Raw genomic sequence first — 12,327 nt, forward strand, 5'->3', positions numbered from 1 at the left:
TCCATGCCCCACTTCATAAATGGCCAAGGTGCGGATATGGAACGTAGTTCTTCAGATAGCTGATGGATAAATGGTCCATGAATCTGGCAAGCTTCGTATTTAGAGCTGAATTCCAGGCAATCGGCCCTCAAGGTGGGCCAATAATAACCTGTTCTGAGTACCTTGCTTGCCAGGCTCCTTCCGCTTTTATGATTTCCACAGTATCCTTCATGTATTTCTGATAATATCTGTTCAGCTTCTTGTGGTTCCAGGCATCTGAGGTATGGCCCTGCCTGCGCTTTCTTAAAAAGCACGTTGTTAATAATAGTATACGAGGCAGCTTTTATTTTTAGTGCCCTGGCATCTTGCTTATTTAGGGGAAGGATTCCCTGTTGTAGCCAATCGTAGTAAGGTTTTGTCCAAGAGTTGGCAATATATATTGGGAAACTTTCATCTTGCTTATTTATTGTAGGTTCTAATAAATGTACGATGGGTATTTTGTCAAAATCGAGGGGACTGAAGTTGGATCCTAGGCCGGCTAAGGCATCGGCCTGGGTATTCAAGTCCTTGGGAATTTGGTCAATATTAAAATTGCGGAATTTCTCTTTTAATTTCTGGACAGCTTCTAACTAAAGTATCATTTTTGAGTCTTTTGCAGTATATATTCCATTTACTTGGTTTGAAATAAGAAGGGAATCAGTACGTACCTTTAGGTTTTGCACACCAAGGTCAATACATACCTTTAATCCAGCTATTAAGGCTTCATATTCCGCCTCATTGTTGGTAGCTTCAAATGCACAGCTTATAGCTTGTACTATCTTATCCCCCTGTGGCGATTTTAGTACTACCCCCAGGCCTGTGCCCCTCATGTTGGCTGCACCATCGACAAATGGGGTCCATTCTAGGTCTGTTTGCTCGCTGGTCAGTTTATTTACTTCTTTTATTAGGTCGGGTTCAAGGGTCGGACTAAAATCAGCCACAAAGTCTGCTAGTGCTTGTGACTTAATTGTTGTCCTTGGTTCAAATGTTATGTTGTACGTGCTTATTTGGATCGACCATTTGCACATTCGTCCAGGACAATTCTGGCTTCCTAAGTACAGACTTGATAGGAAGATTGGTTCTGACTATTATAGGTGGCTTTCAAAGTATGGTCTTAATTTTGTGCAACTCATAATTAAAGCTAAAACATATTTTTCAAGCAAGCCATACCTGGTCTCTGCATCCAGTAGACTTTTACTTACATAATAGACAGGGTGTTGTTGTCCGTCTGCTTCTTTGACCAAGACGCACGACAAAGAAGCTGTGGATCGAAGGGTATCTTGTCATGGGTTCGTCTTTGACTGGTTTTGCCAATTGGGGAGGAGAGGATAGATATGTTTTCAGATCTTCAAAGGCAGCCTGATGATCAGGGATCCAATGAAAGTCCTTGTTTTTCCTTAGCAGATTATAGAATGATTTGCACCTTTATGACGATCTTGAAATGAATCTGTTCAGGGCTGCTATTCTTCCCGTCAGCTTTTGTATGTCTTTGACTGACTTCGGTGGTTCTAGCTCCAGGATGGCTTTGATCTGTTCAGAGCTGGCTTCTATTCCTCTTTTTGTCACCATATAGCCCAAGAATTTTCCTGCTGAGACTCCAAAATGGCATTTTTGTGGATTGAGCTTCATATTGAATTTCTCCAGTATCTTGAAGGCTACCTCCAGGTCTTTAATGTGATCCTCTGCTTTTTTTGACTTGACTACCATATCTGATGCGTGTCTTTTATATGATGTTTTGCACCTCATTTTACACGCATTTCAGAGCTCATTTGTGTAGTTTATGCTACATTTCTCCCTATTTCCGTCTACTTCTGTATTTTTGTACATTATTGCAGAAATGTGAAGAATTCAACGGAAATTGAGCTAAATCCGTCCCCGACTATCCTGCATTGCAATTGACGTGAAGTATTGACTCGAGGAATGAGCTTGGTGCGCATTTCAAAGCCCAAAAGACGAATCCACGAGATTATAGAAGTCAGTAGTAGCGGACTAAAGCGATCGATCGACCACTACCTTCAGTCGATCGACCAACATGCGGGTTCCAGAAACTACTGTACACTGCATAGTAGTCGATCGACCGGTCATCTCAGTCGATCGACCACCCCGCTACTCAGATGAGAATTAAAAGATCGAGGAAAGCAAGCCCATTATGTTTAGGTTTTGATGATAAGTTGTTACGTATGTTTGCTATATAACGTAACCTTGAACATCAGATAAAGGCATCCAGTTTTGATCCCAGTTTTTATCTAAGTTTCACATTCAGTTTTAGAATATCATAGTTAGGGTTTGGAATATTGGTTGCATCGGATTTTCATTCATACTTCTAATCATTCCGTTGCTATTCTCCTGCAATTTTCGGTATTCCTTCTATTCTACTTTCAGTTCATCTTTATTGCATTGTTAGATATAGAATTGTTAGTTAGAATCCAAGCCAATTATCGTTTATGTTAATTGTTTGTTCTACTATTTTTAGCATGAATTCAGTAGTCTTTATCGTCAATATTATTGTTATTTTCGCCATAGCCATGAGTAGCTAAATTAATTGTGCTAGGATGTAGGGGAATTGTAGTGTAGGCGGCAATATAATGAACACGGCCTGATTCGCGTGTTGGTCGATCGACCACCCTACCCGGTCGATCGACTGACCACGTGAGGTTTTATTTTCGTTTTACTTGTTTTAATTATTTATTCGACGAATCGAGTGCACACGACTAGTTGAATGCTTAGGATTGACTGACCATTAGATCGAGAGATAGGGACAGTTGCCAGATCACCAATTAAAATGACTAAACTATGCTGAGATCGAAAGATAGGTGAAGTTTAGACCGTAAATCACTTTTCAGGACGAAAGTTAGTATTAGTGATATTAGGGACCTATAGCGAGATCGAAAGATGCTATTTGTTAAGAGTGGACCGAGAGGACCTCTTTATTTCCCTCCTCATGTGTTTGATTTAAACCTGTTTAATATGCTGCCGCCGAAACTATAACGAACCGACCATCCTAGTACCTCTTTTTATACTTGATTTTATATATTTCATTAGTTTACTTTTCTTTTATTGTTATTAGCTATAGACCAAACCCAATCAAACCCCCACCTTTTGTTACCTTAGACCGAATTTAAACAACTAGAAATTACGTCTGCCTCTCTGTGGTTCAACCCGACTGCCGCTAGCTATAGTTGTAGTTGGAGATTATAAATTTATTTTTGACACCTCACAACGGGTATCAAATTTTGGCGCCGTTGCCGGGGAGGCAATTGTTCTAATTTTTAGTTGTTTTTATTTAGTCTTTCTTTAGTTTAAGGGACTTCCGTTCCTTAAACTTTTCTTATATTCTTTTTGTAGTTTCCTCTTATGCGCAGGTCATAGGGTGGTGAACTAGTACCATTAAATCCTGAGATCGAGAAATCCTTGCGCGAGTTGAGACGATCACAAAGGGTATTACCGACGAGAGGAAGAGCGAGTACTCGTCAAGCTACTACGAGAACGCTCCTGTTCAAGGAGATCCACCTACATCTCCCGCTTCAATTTCTTGGTGAGACAGTTACTTCTCCAGAAATCCCAGTCATGGCTGAAGAAGCAACCATTGCTAGTCATTCAGAGCCTACAGCTGCGAATCTCTACAAAGGATTCGAACTACCTGGGGAGGCGAGAAAATTCGAGCCAAAGCCTTCCTATATTAACCTGGTTGAGAGAAACCAGTTCGGGGGAGCTGCAAATGAAGATGCAGCCAAGCACATGGAGATTTTTATTGATTATTGCTGCTCTATACCCCCGCCGGCCGGTGTGACCCAAGATCAGATCAAGGAGATCATGTTCATTTTCTTCCTTCGTGATGCTGCAAGGGAGTGGTATAGAGATCTGGACCGAGCCGCTCATGGGATCACCGACTGGAATTCCTTAGCCCTGGCATTCTACAAAAAGTACTTCTCTGCCTCAAAGATGAATGCCATTAGAGCTCAGATCACGAGTTTTAAACAAGGGCCTGATGAGAACTTTCATGAAGCATGGGTCCGTTTCAAGAAACTGGTGCGAACATACCGCATCATGGGTTCGAAAAATGGAGTCTTTGCAACCAGTTCTATAATGGGCTGACGACGATCGAGGGCTATTTTGGATCTTGCAGCCAATGGCCGATTTCTTGAGAACATGGGAGAGACTAAGGGGTGGAAGATCATCGATGATTTGGCCACTCATAAGGCTGAATATGGGAATTCGAGAGGAAACCCGAGGAGAGCTGCTTTGAATCTTCTCTGTTCGCACTAGAAGCTCTCACCGCAAGGTTTGACAAATATGAATTGGGAGGAGCTTCTAAAGGTGGGATGTACCATGTTAACGCTGTTTCGGACGGTCCTTTCGTCTGTAGAAGATGTGGAGCTGAGGGGCATGTCTCAGAAAATTGTTTTGTCCTCTTTGAGTCTTGTGCTGGCTTTCAACACTATAGGCAGACAAACACGTACTATGAGCCGAATGTCCACCCCAACTTGAGGTGGAGTAGCCAGAATGTCCTGAATCCAACTCAACTTCCACAACAAGAAGAGAAAGAAGAAGTTTATGTGCCCCCTCATCATAAGCAACAACAATACCAAAAACCTCCTTATGTGCCGCAAAGAAGAACACCAATCCCATGGTTTCGATTTTCTTGAGTTTAAGAACTTGCTGCTGAAAGAGTCCCAAGCTAGAGAGGCCGGGATGAAGCTACTAGAGAGCCAAATTGCTCAATTGGCTAGTAAGAGTACCACTCCAGCTCCCGGACACTTACCCACTCAAACTGACCAGAAAGAGACCCTGAATGCCATTACTTTGAGGAGTGGGTCTACCCTGGAGGGGCCTGCTATGGTCGAGGATGCCCCTGAAAAGAATGAGGCGGAACCGAGTCAAAAGAAAGCTTTAACGAGAAATAACAAGAACAAGGCGTCTACGGGTATATCGTCGATCGATCGATATACCCGGTCGATCGACCGATATGCGGGTTCTGAGGAGCTTAAGGAATCGTACATCTCGGTCGATCGATCGAGCAAGGTGGTCGATCGACCGAGACCCTGCGATATTGAGAAATTTCGTCCTTCAATGCCCGATAATTTAAGAGACCATTTGTTAGGGGTTCGACAACTCGAAAGTATCGGGCAAGACCCGAGTCTTTGATGGGTCCGTCCCGATTCGAAGTTCGACCCAATGTCGGTCAATGGCTCACATTTGAGACGATCTGAGGAGGGTTCAAGCTTCAATAGGGAGAAGGTGGTGGACTTTCAGCCTAAGTCCACGGATGCCGGCATGCGAGACTTAGAAGAGAGCGCTAAGGTACTTCTCTCAGCCCCATATCCAGAGAGACTAGTGCCGACAAAGGAACAGGTATCTTTCAATAAATTTGAAAAAGTTATTCGTAGTTTGAATGTACAAGTTCCTTTCCTTGAGTTGGTCAATCAAGTGCCTGCCTACACTAAATTCATGAAACAACTCTTGTCTAAAAAAAAGTCACTTGAAAATGTGCATACTGTCGCATTAACCAAAGAGTCATGCTCCTATTTGTCTCATACTGCACCCCATAAGCTAGAGGACCCGGGTAGCTTTTCTGTTCCTTGCAATATAGGTACCTTCTCTATTGAGAAGGCATTATGTGACTTAGGAGCTAGTATAAGCGTCATGCCTTTGAGTCTGGCTAGGAAGCTCAAATTGACTAGGTTCGTAGTGACGGATATGACAGTACAGATGGCTGACCGATCTGCGGTCCAGCCAATAGGAGTCTTAGAGGACATCCCCGTCCAAATAGGGAAGTTTTTCTTCCCCGTCGACTTCGTTGTACTTGACATGCCTGAGGATGCCCACATTCCCATTATTTTGGGTAGGCCATTTCGCACACTTCTTTGGTGCGAGTCATATATGTCGGTCTAGGAACCTTGACTTTTAAAGTGGGCAAGCATTCTATTGTTTTTGCCGACCATCTAAGAAAAAGGACCCCATGTGGCTGTGACTTGTAATACGGTTTCGACAAGAAATCGTACTTTGTGCTTCCCGATTCACCTATCTCTATTCCTGTTGTAACCCCTCTGCCCCAAATTGGGAGCAAATTGGAGGAAGATTTGTCTATTTCTGATATTGCAGGAGCTGGTTTGGGGAAGGAAGAGCTGCAAGTCACTCCAGCCGCAAAGAAGCCAATCGTTTCACGAGGAGGTCTTGGTTGCCTTAGCTATGCCACTGATAAGGATGTTGATGACGAGCCGGTCAAGGCAAGGGAGTCCGACTTGGACTTTGATGAGCAAGAAGAGGTCATTGACTGGGAAGATGATGAAAGTGTTGATCCGTTGAGCCATACGGACGTGGAAGCTAAGAAGTGTGCAGCTGAGAAGATAAGCACCGTTGAGGCTACCTCTAGTAGCCAGAAGCCGACGAAGTGGGCCATTCCGCGGCCGTTCTTGATCAATTACTAGTTGATCACATGTTTTCCAAACTTTTTATTTGCTTTTGTTAAACACTTTTTATTGCTTTTGTGTGCACGAAACTTCGCATTTTATTTTGCTTGCTTAGGATTTTATGCGTTTTAGACTTTATTTTGGGTTTTGCGCAATTTTGGGCGCGTATTATTGTGCATTTGCAGGTTTTTAGACCTCTTTAGCTCAAGTAATTGAGCAAATACGAAGAAATAAGAAGTAACAAAAGATTTTTGATCGATCGATCGGCTCGAGTGGTCGATCGATCGATCTGCAGTTCCAGGAGCTCTTGTTCCTTTCACCTCGGTCGATCGATCGAGTGTTGTGGTCGATCGATCGACTCGCATCACTTGCACTGTTTACGACCTCTCTCCTGCTATGTTTGGTCGATTTGCGGAATTAAGGGAGTTTTCTACTCCACTTTATCTTCCGTCCTTTATTTATTTCTTCTATTTTTCTCAATTTTGCACATAGTACCGCTTCATTATTGTCTTTCTCGATTTTATGCGTGGTACTTTGTTTGTCTTTTCAGGTACTTATTAGTAGCATGCTGCTCACGAAACCTCCTAGCTCACGCTGGTTTGGGGAGGTTTCCTTTGCTGCGCTTAAAGTCTTGTAAGTTCCCGATTTCCACTTCATGTCATTTTTATTTGTTTATTTTCCCGCACATTCCCATTTCTCTTTTCTTCATTACATGATTTTGTACAATGGAGACATTGTGCGATCTGGTTTGGGGAAGGGTTTTGCGTCGCATATCATTTGCTTGCATTCACGTTTACATTTTGTTTTGCATTGTTTATTTCATTCTTATATTCAAAAAAAATTCAAAAAAATTTCAAAAATTTCAAAAATTTCAAATAAAATGCATGTTTATTTTAGCATATAGGTCAAGTCGAAACGGTAGTATTTCAAGGATGATATTGCATTTGCATTTGTTTTGCCTAAGCCTTGCTTGATTAACATGTTATTAGTAGAATCGTATAAGTGCATATCCACGAGTTTTCGTTAATTATTTGCTGAACTTGAGACTTGACTTTGAAAATTGGCAAGCTACATCATATTTCTGAGATTTAGAGCCTATAACTGGTGACATCTATGACCGGTTTATTTAGGAATGTGAGTAGTACTCCTTATAAGACATGTCATATCAATTTGCATAAATATGAACTTAATCTGCTTAATACCTGTATTGCATTCGGTCTGTAGTTAGTTGACACATGTGGTAGAGGTTTTCCCTTATTCGTAATGCCCATGAACCCCACACTGCCAAAAATAGCCTTTTTGTCCCATTACTACATCCTACATATAGCCTGTCCTTTGTCAAGCTAGTAGTCCGTGTCCTTGGGATTGTTACTTAGTTTTTGGTAGTAAATGCTCTTATTGAGATTTAGTTGGGAGAATGAAAAGAAAGGAAGAAAGAAACAAAGTTGAAAAGAAAAAAAAAAGAAAAGAAGTGAAAAAGAAATTATTCGAAAAAAGAAAGAAAAAAGAGGTTCTGTACTATTGAAGCGGTAAATCGACTGGCATCATAGGTCGATCGACTGAGGTTCGAGAAAAATAAATCAAATTCGCATAATTCAAATCCTTATCTTTTGGCGATTTTTGCTCCCATGTTTTATTCTTATCTTATGGGGAGTTAGTTGATTACCTTTATACCTGGAGATTGTGAGATTTGTGCTTGCTATAGCACCGTTTCATTTGTTTTTGAGCAAGAAGTTGGATGTTGCCATATGGTTCCATTTCGGTACTAGCTTGATCACCTGTACCTCCACTTTTCCATAAATGTTTTGCCTCTTCTTACCCATACCTCACATATCCACATATATACCTCGGCATGTGTCATGGTGTTTTGTTGGTTGGAATGCGTATGTACGGTCATAGAGATTGCTTTCATATTATATTGCAGGCATGTTCTTATAGGTCGTAGTTAGGTGAGTGTCACTACAAATGAATTCTTTCTATCTTTACATTATTCACCTGTGCTTATTTGAGTGATATGAGCGACCCGTAAGAGTCCAATTTGATAAGTCTCTACAGTTGACGGTTCAGTAGTTTTAACGACTCCATAACTCGTTTGCATGATTCATTTGCTAATTGATTGTTGGTTGTGCATTAAATTGATTTAGGCTTTACATGTTGCATTTCGCTCTGAGATTGAACTCATTCCATTAGGTCATTAGATCGAGTCTAGTTCTTGCTTGGGGACAAGCAAGGGTTTGGTTTGGGGATGTTTGATGCGTGTCTTTTATATGATGTATTGCACCTCATTTTACACGCATTTCAGAGCTCATTTGTGTAGTTTATGCTACATTTCTCCCTATTTCCGTCTACTTCCGTATTTTTGTACATTATTTCAGAAATGTGAAGAATTCAACGGAAATTGAGCTAAATCCGTCCCCGACTATCCTGCATTGCAATTGACGTGAAATATTGACTCGAGGAATGAGCTTGGTGCGCATTTCAAAGCCCAAAAGACAAATCCACGAGATTATAGAAGTCAAGTAGCAGCTAAAGCAGTCGATCGACCACTACCTTCAGTCGATCGACCAACATGCGGGTTCCAGAAACTACTGTACACTGCATAGCAGTCGATCGACCGGTCATCTCAGTCGATCGACCACCCCGCTACTCAGACGAGAATTAAAAGATCGAGGAAAGCAAGCCCATTATGTTTAGGTTTTGATAATAAGTTGTTATGTATGTTTGCTATATAACGTAACCTTGAACATCAGATAAAGGCATCCAGTTTTGATCCCAGTTTTTATCTAAGTTTCACATTCAGTTTTAGAATATCATAGTTAGGGTTTGGAATATTGGTTGCATCGGATTTTCATTCATACTTCTAATCATTCCGTTGCTATTCTCCTGCAATTTTCGGTATTCCTTCTATTCTACTTTCAGTTCATCTTTATTGCGTTGTTAGATATAGAATTGTTAGTTAGAATCCTAGCCAATTATCGTTTATGTTAATTGTTTGTTCTACTATTTTTAGCATGAATTCAGTAGTCTTTATCGTCAATATTATTGTTATTTTCGCCATAGCCATGAGTAGCTAAATTAATTGTGCTAGGATGTAGGGGAATTGTAGTGTAGGCGGCAATATAATGAACACGGCCTGATTTGCGTGTTGGTCGATCGACCACCCTACCCGGTCGATCGACTAACCACGTGAGGTTTTATTTTCGTTTTACTTGTTTTAATTCTTTATTCGACGAATCGAGTGCACACGACTAGTTGAATGCTTAGGATTGACTGACCCATTAGATCGAGAGATAGGGACAGTTGCCAGATCACCAATTAAAATGACTAAACTATGCTGAGATCGAAAGATAAGTGAAGTTTAGACCGTAAATCACTTTTCAGGACGAAAGTTAGTATTAGTGATATTAGGGACCTATAGCGAGATCGAAAGATGTTATTTGTTAAGAGTGGACCGAGAGGACCTCTTTATTTCCCGCCTCATGTATTTGATTTAGACCTGTTTAATATGCTGCCGCCGAAACTATAACGAACCGACCATCCTAGTACCTCTTTTTATACTTGATTTTATATATTTCATTAGTTTACTTTTCTTTTATTGTTATTAGCTATTAACCAAACCCAATCAAACCCCCACCTTTTGTTACCTTAGACCGAATTTAAACAACTAGAAATTACGGTTGCCTCTCTGTGGTTCGACCCGACTGCCGCTAGCTATAGTTGTAGTTGGAGATTATAAATTTATTTTTGACACCTCATGACGGGTATCAATATCGTCTATGTAGACTTCCATGGTGTCTCATATTTGATCTTTGAACATCATGTTGACTAACCTTTGATAGGTTGCACCTGCATTTTTTAATCCAAAAGGCATAGCAGTATAATAGTATATTCCTCTTTCAGTGATGAAAACTGTACTTTCCTAATCTGCAGGGTGCATCTTTATTTGGTTGAATCCACTGGAGGCATCCATGAATGTTAACATCTCGTGGCCTGCAGTAGCATCCACCATTGCATCGATGTGTGGTAGGGGAAATGGATCTTTGGGGCAGGCCTTGTTTAGGTCGGTGTAGTCTACACAGACTCTCCATTTGCCGTTTTTCTTTTGGACGACTACTACATTTGCAAGACAGTCAGGGTACATTACTTCCCTGATCATTCCCATGTCCAATAGCTTGTCAACTTCTTGGTTGATGATTTCATGCCTTTCTGCAGCAAATTCTCTTCTCTTTTGCTGTACAGGCTTAAATGATTTGTCAATATTTAACTTATGGGTTATAATATCAGCATCTATACCAGTCATATCAAAATGTGACCAAGCAAAACAGGACATTTTAGTTTTGAGAAAGCTGACCAGATTGGGTCTGACCGAGTCTGGTGCATCTGACCCTACAAGTACCTTCCTGTCAGGGAATTCTGGGTCCAAAATGACCTCTCCTGTTTCCATCTGTGATTGTGCAATATATTCTTCCCTGGCAGGTGACTTTAATTGTTATGCAAGGGACTTACCTGATTTTGAGGGTTTCAAAGCCTGGGTGTAGCATTCCTGAGCCGTCCTTTGTTCTCCCCTGATGGTGGTTATCCCCCATTCGGTTGGTATTTTCACACACTGATGGTATGTTGATGGGATTGCTTTGACGTTGTGGATCCATGGTCTGCCCAGGATTACGTTATATGAGGATAGGTAATCCATTACCCCGAATCTTTCATATGAAGCCACGCCTTCCACATAGGTTGGCAGGCTAATTTCTCCCAGGGTGTTCTTTGTTTCTCCCATGAACCCAACCAAGACGCTGGATTTCTTGATGATCTTTCCTTCATCTATCTTCATAGCTTTGAGGACGTCAAGCATCACCAAATTGATTGAACTGCCTCCGTCTATCAGGATTCTTGATACCTTAGCTGTGCCAATTTGCATGGTAATTACCAAGCTGTCATGGTGTAGATCTGATATTCCCTGCAAGTCTGAGTCATCAAAAGTAATAGCAGGCAATGACTTGGATCTAAGAGAGGGCTGAAGTCTAGACTCCCTGGATATTCTTTTGGCAGCCGAGCTGGTCAGACCACAGATTTCTGATCCTCCATTTATGAACTTGACTTCATAGATGGGGGGAGGAGGAGGAGGATCTCTGCCGTTTCCTGAATCTCTCTTGTTTTGTCCTTCATCTCTGTTCTTTGGCTGCTGGATTAAGTCTTTCAGATAGCCTTTCTTTAGAAGGTATGCCACTTGTTTCTTGAGTTGGATGCATTCTTCTGTGGTGTGCCCAATGTCCTGGTGGAAATCACACCATCTCGTTGGATCTTTCCTGGGGTTGTCGGATTTTTTAAGCCACCTGACCGTGTCTCCCAAGCTTTCCAGGCGTTTGATTAATCCTGCAGTATTTATAGAGAAGTTATATTCAGGAATAGTTGGTAGGCTAGAAAGGTTACCTTTGTGTTCTTGTGCCATATTGACTTCAGATCGTTCAGGCCTGGAATAAGGGGCTGATCTGGTGTTGCCTCCTTTCTGGTAGGAGCTTTTCCTGTTCGTGTGTCCATAGCCTTGCTTTCCTCCGGATGAGTTTGTTCTGAAGTTGAGATCTTCCTCCAATGTGACATGTTCTAAGGCGATGGATTGAACAGTGGCAAAGGTTGGGCAGGCTTTCTTGGTTAAATCTGCATAGATTTCACTATCAAGCAAGACCCCTTGCCTGAAGGCTTCTACCACTGTCTCCTCGTCACACCTGGGAATGGCTACCTTCTCTTTGACAAATCTAGCCATGAATTCTTTGAGAGTTTCTTCAGGAAGCTGCTTGACCCTGAACAGGTTACTGGGTCTCTTGGCCATGTCTCTACTGCTTGCGAATTGTTGATTGAAGGCATTGATCAGTTCTGCAAAATTCTTGATACCTCCATTTGGGAG

General features: G+C 41.6%; 1 non-coding gene across 1 annotated transcript; it reads right to left on the minus strand.

The window, feature by feature from the left end:
* Nucleotides 1-3,966: 3,966 nt before the first annotated feature.
* LOC141645000 (small nucleolar RNA R71) lies at nt 3,967-4,072 on the minus strand. Its single transcript, XR_012544598.1, has one exon. It is a non-coding gene; the product is annotated as a small nucleolar RNA R71 (small nucleolar RNA).
* Between the last annotated feature and the right edge of the window lie 8,255 nt (nt 4,073-12,327).

Source organism: Silene latifolia, chromosome 2 (assembly GCF_048544455.1).
Source record: "Silene latifolia isolate original U9 population chromosome 2, ASM4854445v1, whole genome shotgun sequence".
Classification (NCBI taxonomy): domain Eukaryota; kingdom Viridiplantae; phylum Streptophyta; class Magnoliopsida; order Caryophyllales; family Caryophyllaceae; genus Silene; species Silene latifolia.